Source organism: Hypanus sabinus, chromosome 7 (assembly GCF_030144855.1).
Source record: "Hypanus sabinus isolate sHypSab1 chromosome 7, sHypSab1.hap1, whole genome shotgun sequence".
NCBI lineage: Eukaryota > Metazoa > Chordata > Chondrichthyes > Myliobatiformes > Dasyatidae > Hypanus > Hypanus sabinus.
In genome coordinates, this window is record NC_082712.1 from 175,934,435 (window position 1) to 175,943,040 (window position 8,606).

The window sequence follows — 8,606 nt, forward strand, 5'->3', positions numbered from 1 at the left end:
CAGACTCCCGCACCACAGAAAACATCCTCTCCACATCCACTCTATCTGTGTCCTCTGGTCCTCAACTCACCCACCACAGGAAACATCCTCTCCACATCCACTCTATCTGTGTCCTCTGGTCCCAGACTCCCCCACCACAGGAAACATCCTCTCCACATCCACTCTATCTGTGTCCTCTGGTCCTAGTCTCCCCCACTATAGGAAACATCCTCTCCACATCCACTCTATCTGTGTCCTTTGGTCCTAGACTCCTCACACCATAGGAAACATCCTCTCCACATCCAGTCCATCTGTGCCCTCTGGTCCTAGACTCTCCCACCACAGGAAACATCCTCTCCACATCCACTCTATCTGTTGTCCTAGTCTCCCCCACTATAGGAAACATCCTCTCCACATCCACTCTATCTGTTGTCCTAGTCTCCCCCACTATAGGAAACATCCTCTCCACATCCACTCTATCTGTGTCCTCTGCTACTAGACTCTCCCACCACAGGAAACATCCTCTCCACATCCACTCTATCTGTTGTCCTAGTCTCCCCCACAATAGGAAACATCCTCACCACATCCATTCGATCTGTGTCCTCTGGTCCTAGACTCCTCCCACCATAGGAAACATACTCTCCACATCCACTCGATCTGTGTCCTCTGGTACTAGACTCTCCCACCACAGGAAACCTCCTCTCCACATCCACTCTATCTGTGGACCTAGTCTCCCCCACTATAGGAAACATCCTCTCCACATCCACTCTATCTGAGTCCTCTGGTCCTAGACGCCTCCCACCATAGGAAACATCCTCTCCACATCCACTCTATCTGTGTCCTTTGGTCCTAGACTCCCCCAGTATAGGAAACAACCTCTCCACATCCACTCCATCTGTGCCCTCTGGTCCTAGACGCCTCCCACTATAGGAAACATCCTCTCTACATCCAATCTATCTGTGTCCTCTGGTCCTAGACTCCTCCCACCACAGGAAACATCCTCTCCACATCCACTCGATCTGTGCCCTCTGGTCCTAGACTCCTCCCACCATAGGAAACATCCTCTCCACATCCACGCTATCTGTGTCCACTGGTCCTAGACTCCCCCAGTATAGGAAACATCCTCTCCACATCCACTCTATCTGTGCCCTCTGGTCCTAGACTCCCCCCACCATAGGAAACATCCTCTCCACATCCACGCTATCTGTGTCCTCTGGTCCTAGACTCCCCCAGTATAGGAAACATCCTCTCCACATCCACTCTATCTGTGCCCTCTGGTCCTAGACTCCTCCCACCATAAGAAACATCCTCTCCACATCCACTCTATCTGTGTCCTCTGGTCCTAGACTCCTCCCACCATAGGAAACATCCTCTCCACATCCACTCTATCTGTGGTCCTAGACTCCCCCAGTATAGGAAACATCCTCTCCACATCCACTCTATATGTGTCCTCTGGTCCTAGACTCCCCCAATATAGGAAACATCCTCTCCACAACCACTCGATCTGTGTCCTCTGGTCCTAGACCCCCCAGTATAGGAAACATCCTCCCCTCATCCACTCTATCTGCGTCCTCTGGTCCTAGACTCCCCCACTATAGGAAACATCCTCTCCACATCCACTCTATCTGTGTCCTCTGGTCCTGGTCTCCCCCACTATAGGAAACATCCTCTCCACATCCACTCGATCTGTGCCCTCTGGTCCTAGACTCCTCCCACTATAGGAAACATCCTCTCCACATCCACTCTATCTGCGTCCTCTGGTCCAAGACTCCTCCCACCATAGGAAACATCCTCTCCACATCCACTCGATCTGTGTCCTCTGGTACTACACTCTCCCACCACAGGAAACATCCTCTCCACATCCACACTATCTGTGGTCCTAGTCTCCCCCACTATAGGAAACATCCTCTCCACATCCACTCTATCTGTGTCCTTTGGTCCTAGACTCCTCCCACCATAGGAAACATCCTCTCCACATCCACTCTATCTGTGTCCTCTGGTCCTAGACTCCTCCCACCATAGGAAACATCCTCTCCACATCCACTCCATCTGTGCCCTCTGGTCCTAGACTCCTCCACCATAGGAAACATCCTCTCCCCACCCACTCTATCTGTGTCCTCTGGTCCTAGACTCCTCCCAACATAGGAAACATCCTCTCCAGATCCACTCGATCTGTGTCCTCTGGTCCTAGACACCCCCAATATAGGAAACATCCTCTCCACATCTAATCTATCTGTGTCCTCTGGTCCCAGACTCCCGCACCACAGAAAACATCCTCTCCACATCCACTCTATCTGTGTCCTCTGGTCCTCAACTCACCCACCACAGGAAACATCCTCTCCACATCCACTCTATCTGTGTCCTCTGGTCCCAGACTCCCCCACCACAGGAAACATCCTCTCCACATCCACTCTATCTGTGTCCTCTGGTCCTAGTCTCCTCCACTATAGGAAACATCCTCTCCACATCCACTCTATCTGTGCCCTCTGGTCCTAGACTCCTCCCACCATAAGAAACATCCTCTCCACATCCACTCTATCTGTGTCCTCTGGTCCTAGACTCCTCCCACCATAGGAAACATCCTCTCCTCATCCACTCTATCTGTGGTCCTAGACTCCCCCAGTATAGGAAACATCCTCTCCACATCCACTCTATATGTGTCCTCTGGTCCAAGACTCCCCCAATATAGGAAACATCCTCTCCACAACCACTCGACCTGTGTCCTCTGGTCCTAGACTCCCCCAGTATAGGAAACATCCTCCCCTCATCCACTCTATCTGTGTCCTCTGGTCCTAGACTCCCCCACTATAGGAAACATCCTCTCCACATCCACTCTATCTGTGTCCTCTGGTCCTGGTCTCCCCCACTATAGGAAACATCCTCTCCACATCCACTCTATCTGCGTCCTCTGGTCCAAGACTCCTCCCACCACAGGAAACATCCTCTCCACATCCACACTATCTGTGGTCCTAGTCTCCCCCACTATAGGAAACATCCTCTCCACATCCACTCTATCTGTGTCCTTTGGTCCTAGACTCCTCCCACCATAGGAAACATCCTCTCCACATCCACTCTATCTGTGTCCTCTGGTCCCAGACTCCCGCACCACAGAAAACATCCTCTCCACATCCACTCTATCTGTGTCCTCTGGTCCTCAACTCACCCACCACAGGAAACATCCTCTCCACATCCACTCTATCTGTGTCCTCTGGTCCCAGACTCCCCCACCACAGGAAACATCCTCTCCACATCCACTCTATCTGTGTCCTCTGGTCCTAGACTCCTCCCACCACAGGAAACATCCTCTCCAGATCCACTCGATCTGTGTCCTCTGGTCCTAGACTCCCCCAATATAGGAAACATCCTCTCCACATCTAATCTATCTGTGTCCTCTGGTCCCAGACTCCCGCACCACAGAAAACATCCTCTCCACATCCACTCTATCTGTGTCCTCTGGTCCTCAACTCACCCACCACAGGAAACATCCTCTCCACATCCACTCTATCTGTGTCCTCTGGTCCCAGACTCCCCCACCACAGGAAACATCCTCTCCACATCCACTCTATCTGTGTCCTCTGGTCCTAGTCTCCCCCACTATAGGAAACATCCTCTCCACATCCACTCTATCTGTGTCCTTTGGTCCTAGACTCCTCACACCATAGGAAACATCCTCTCCACATCCAGTCCATCTGTGCCCTCTGGTCCTAGACTCTCCCACCACAGGAAACATCCTCTCCACATCCACTCTATCTGTTGTCCTAGTCTCCCCCACTATAGGAAACATCCTCTCCACATCCACTCTATCTGTTGTCCTAGTCTCCCCCACTATAGGAAACATCCTCTCCACATCCACTCTATCTGTGTCCTCTGCTACTAGACTCTCCCACCACAGGAAACATCCTCTCCACATCCACTCTATCTGTTGTCCTAGTCTCCCCCACAATAGGAAACATCCTCTCCACATCCATTCGATCTGTGTCCTCTGGTCCTAGACTCCTCCCACCATAGGAAACATACTCTCCACATCCACTCTATATGTGTCCTCTGGTCCTAGACTCCCCCAGTATAGGAAACATCCTCTCCACATCCACTCGATCTGTGTCCTCTGGTACTAGACTCTCCCACCACAGGAAACCTCCTCTCCACATCCACTCTATCTGTGGACCTAGTCTCCCCCACTATAGGAAACATCCTCTCCACATCCACTCTATCTGAGTCCTCTGGTCCTAGACGCCTCCCACCATAGGAAACATCCTCTCCACATCCACTCTATCTGTGTCCTTTGGTCCTAGACTCCCCCAGTATAGGAAACAACCTCTCCACATCCACTCCATCTGTGCCCTCTGGTCCTAGACGCCTCCCACTATAGGAAACATCCTCTCTACATCCAATCTATCTGTGTCCTCTGGTCCTAGACTCCTCCCACCACAGGAAACATCCTCTCCACATCCACTCGATCTGTGCCCTCTGGTCCTAGACTCCTCCCACCATAGGAAACATCCTCTCCACATCCACGCTATCTGTGTCCACTGGTCCTAGACTCCCCCAGTATAGGAAACATCCTCTCCACATCCACTCTATCTGTGCCCTCTGGTCCTAGACTCCCCCCACCATAGGAAACATCCTCTCCACATCCACGCTATCTGTGTCCTCTGGTCCTAGACTCCCCCAGTATAGGAAACATCCTCTCCACATCCACTCTATCTGTGCCCTCTGGTCCTAGACTCCTCCCACCATAAGAAACATCCTCTCCACATCCACTCTATCTGTGTCCTCTGGTCCTAGACTCCTCCCACCATAGGAAACATCCTCTCCACATCCACTCTATCTGTGGTCCTAGACTCCCCCAGTATAGGAAACATCCTCTCCACATCCACTCTATATGTGTCCTCTGGTCCTAGACTCCCCCAATATAGGAAACATCCTCTCCACAACCACTCGATCTGTGTCCTCTGGTCCTAGACTCCCCCAGTATAGGAAACATCCTCCCCTCATCCACTCTATCTGCGTCCTCTGGTCCTAGACTCCCCCACTATAGGAAACATCCTCTCCACATCCACTCTATCTGTGTCCTCTGGTCCTGGTCTCCCCCACTATAGGAAACATCCTCTCCACATCCACTCGATCTGTGCCCTCTGGTCCTAGACTCCTCCCACTATAGGAAACATCCTCTCCACATCCACTCTATCTGTGTCCTTTGGTCCTAGACTCCTCCCACCATAGGAAACATCCTCTCCACATCCACTCTATCTGTGTCCTCTGGTCCTAGACTCCTCCCACCATAGGAAACATCCTCTCCACATCCACTCCATCTGTGCCCTCTGGTCCTAGACTCCTCCACCATAGGAAACATCCTCTCCCCACCCACTCTATCTGTGTCCTCTGGTCCTAGACTCCTCCCAACATAGGAAACATCCTCTCCACATCCACTCTATCTGTGTCCTCTGGTCCTAGACTCCTCCCACCACAGGAAACATCCTCTCCAGATCCACTCGATCTGTGTCCTCTGGTCCTAGACTCCCCCAATATAGGAAACATCCTCTCCACATCTAATCTATCTGTGTCCTCTGGTCCCAGACTCCCGCACCACAGAAAACATCCTCTCCACATCCACTCTATCTGTGTCCTCTGGTCCTCAACTCACCCACCACAGGAAACATCCTCTCCACATCCACTCTATCTGTGTCCTCTGGTCCCAGACTCCCCCACCACAGGAAACATCCTCTCCACATCCACTCTATCTGTGTCCTCTGGTCCTAGTCTCCTCCACTATAGGAAACATCCTCTCCACATCCACTCTATCTGTGCCCTCTGGTCCTAGACTCCTCCCACCATAAGAAACATCCTCTCCACATCCACTCTATCTGTGTCCTCTGGTCCTAGACTCCTCCCACCATAGGAAACATCCTCTCCTCATCCACTCTATCTGTGGTCCTAGACTCCCCCAGTATAGGAAACATCCTCTCCACATCCACTCTATATGTGTCCTCTGGTCCAAGACTCCCCCAATATAGGAAACATCCTCTCCACAACCACTCGACCTGTGTCCTCTGGTCCTAGACTCCCCCAGTATAGGAAACATCCTCCCCTCATCCACTCTATCTGTGTCCTCTGGTCCTAGACTCCCCCACTATAGGAAACATCCTCTCCACATCCACTCTATCTGTGTCCTCTGGTCCTGGTCTCCCCCACTATAGGAAACATCCTCTCCACATCCACTCTATCTGCGTCCTCTGGTCCAAGACTCCTCCCACCACAGGAAACATCCTCTCCACATCCACACTATCTGTGGTCCTAGTCTCCCCCACTATAGGAAACATCCTCTCCACATCCACTCTATCTGTGTCCTTTGGTCCTAGACTCCTCCCACCATAGGAAACATCCTCTCCACATCCACTCTATCTGTGTCCTCTGGTCCCAGACTCCCGCACCACAGAAAACATCCTCTCCACATCCACTCTATCTGTGTCCTCTGGTCCTCAACTCACCCACCACAGGAAACATCCTCTCCACATCCACTCTATCTGTGTCCTCTGGTCCCAGACTCCCCCACCACAGGAAACATCCTCTCCACATCCACTCTATCTGTGTCCTCTGGTCCTAGACTCCTCCCACCACAGGAAACATCCTCTCCAGATCCACTCGATCTGTGTCCTCTGGTCCTAGACACCCCCAATATAGGAAACATCCTCTCCACATCTAATCTATCTGTGTCCTCTGGTCCCAGACTCCCGCACCACAGAAAACATCCTCTCCACATCCACTCTATCTGTGTCCTCTGGTCCTCAACTCACCCACCACAGGAAACATCCTCTCCACATCCACTCTATCTGTGTCCTCTGGTCCCAGACTCCCCCACCACAGGAAACATCCTCTCCACATCCACTCTATCTGTGTCCTCTGGTCCTAGTCTCCCCCACTATAGGAAACATCCTCTCCACATCCACTCTATCTGTGTCCTTTGGTCCTAGACTCCTCACACCATAGGAAACATCCTCTCCACATCCAGTCCATCTGTGCCCTCTGGTCCTAGACTCTCCCACCACAGGAAACATCCTCTCCACATCCACTCTATCTGTTGTCCTAGTCTCCCCCACTATAGGAAACATCCTCTCCACATCCACTCTATCTGTTGTCCTAGTCTCCCCCACTATAGGAAACATCCTCTCCACATCCACTCTATCTGTGTCCTCTGCTACTAGACTCTCCACCACAGGAAACATCCTCTCCACATCCACTCTATCTGTTGTCCTAGTCTCCCCCACAATAGGAAACATCCTCTCCACATCCATTCGATCTGTGTCCTCTGGTCCTAGACTCCTCCCACCATAGGAAACATACTCTCCACATCCACTCTATATGTGTCCTCTGGTCCTAGACTCCCCCAGTATAGGAAACATCCTCTCCACATCCACTCGATCTGTGTCCTCTGGTACTAGACTCTCCCACCACAGGAAACCTCCTCTCCACATCCACTCTATCTGTGGACCTAGTCTCCCCCACTATAGGAAACATCCTGTCCACATCCACTCTATCTGTGTCCTGTGGTCCTAGACTCCTCCTACCATAGGAAACATCCTCTCCACATCCACTCGATCTGTGTCCTCTGGTCCTAAACTCCTCCCACTATAGGAAAAATCCTCTCCACATCCACTCTATCTGTGCCCTCTGGTCCTAGACTCCTCCCACCATAGGAAACATCCTCCCCACATCCACTCGATCTGTGTCCTCTGTTCCTGGACTCTCCCACCACAGGAAACATCCTCTCCACATCCACTCTATCTGTGGTCCTAGTCTTCCCCACTATAGGAAACAACCTCTCCACATCCACTCTATCTGTGTCCTCTGGTCCCAGACTCCCCCACTACAGGAAACATCCTCTCCACATCCACTCTATCTGTGTCCTCTGGTCCTAGAATCCCCCACTGTAGGAAACATCCTCTCCCCACCCACTCTATCTGTGTCCTCTGGTCCTAGACTCCTCCCAACATAGGAAACATCCTCTCCACATCCACTCGATCTGTGTCCTCTGGTACTAGACTCTCCCACCACAGGAAACATCCTCTCCACATCCACTCTATCTGTGGTCCTAGTCTCCCCCACTATAGGAAACATCCTCTCCACATCCACTCTATCTGAGTCCTCTGGTCCTAGACGCCTCCCACCATAGGAAACATCCTCTCCACATCCACTCTATCTGTGTCCTTTGGTCCTAGACTCCCCCAGTATAGGAAACAACCTCTCCACATCCACTCCATCTGTGCCCTCTGGTCCTAGACGCCTCCCACTATAGGAAACATCCTCTCTACATCCAATCTATCTGTGTCCTCTGGTCCTAGACTCCTCCCACCACAGGAAACATCCTCTCCACATCCACTCGATCTGTGCCCTCTGGTCCTAGACTCCTCCCACCATAGGAAACATCCTCTCCACATCCACGCTATCTGTGTCCACTGGTCCTAGACTCCCCCAGTATAGGAAACATCCTATCCACATCCACTCTATCTGTGCCCTCTGGTCCTAGACTCCCCCCACCATAGGAAACATCCTCTCCACATCCACGCTATCTGTGTCCTCTGGTCCTAGACTCCTCCAGTATAGGAAACATCCTCTCCACATCCACTCTA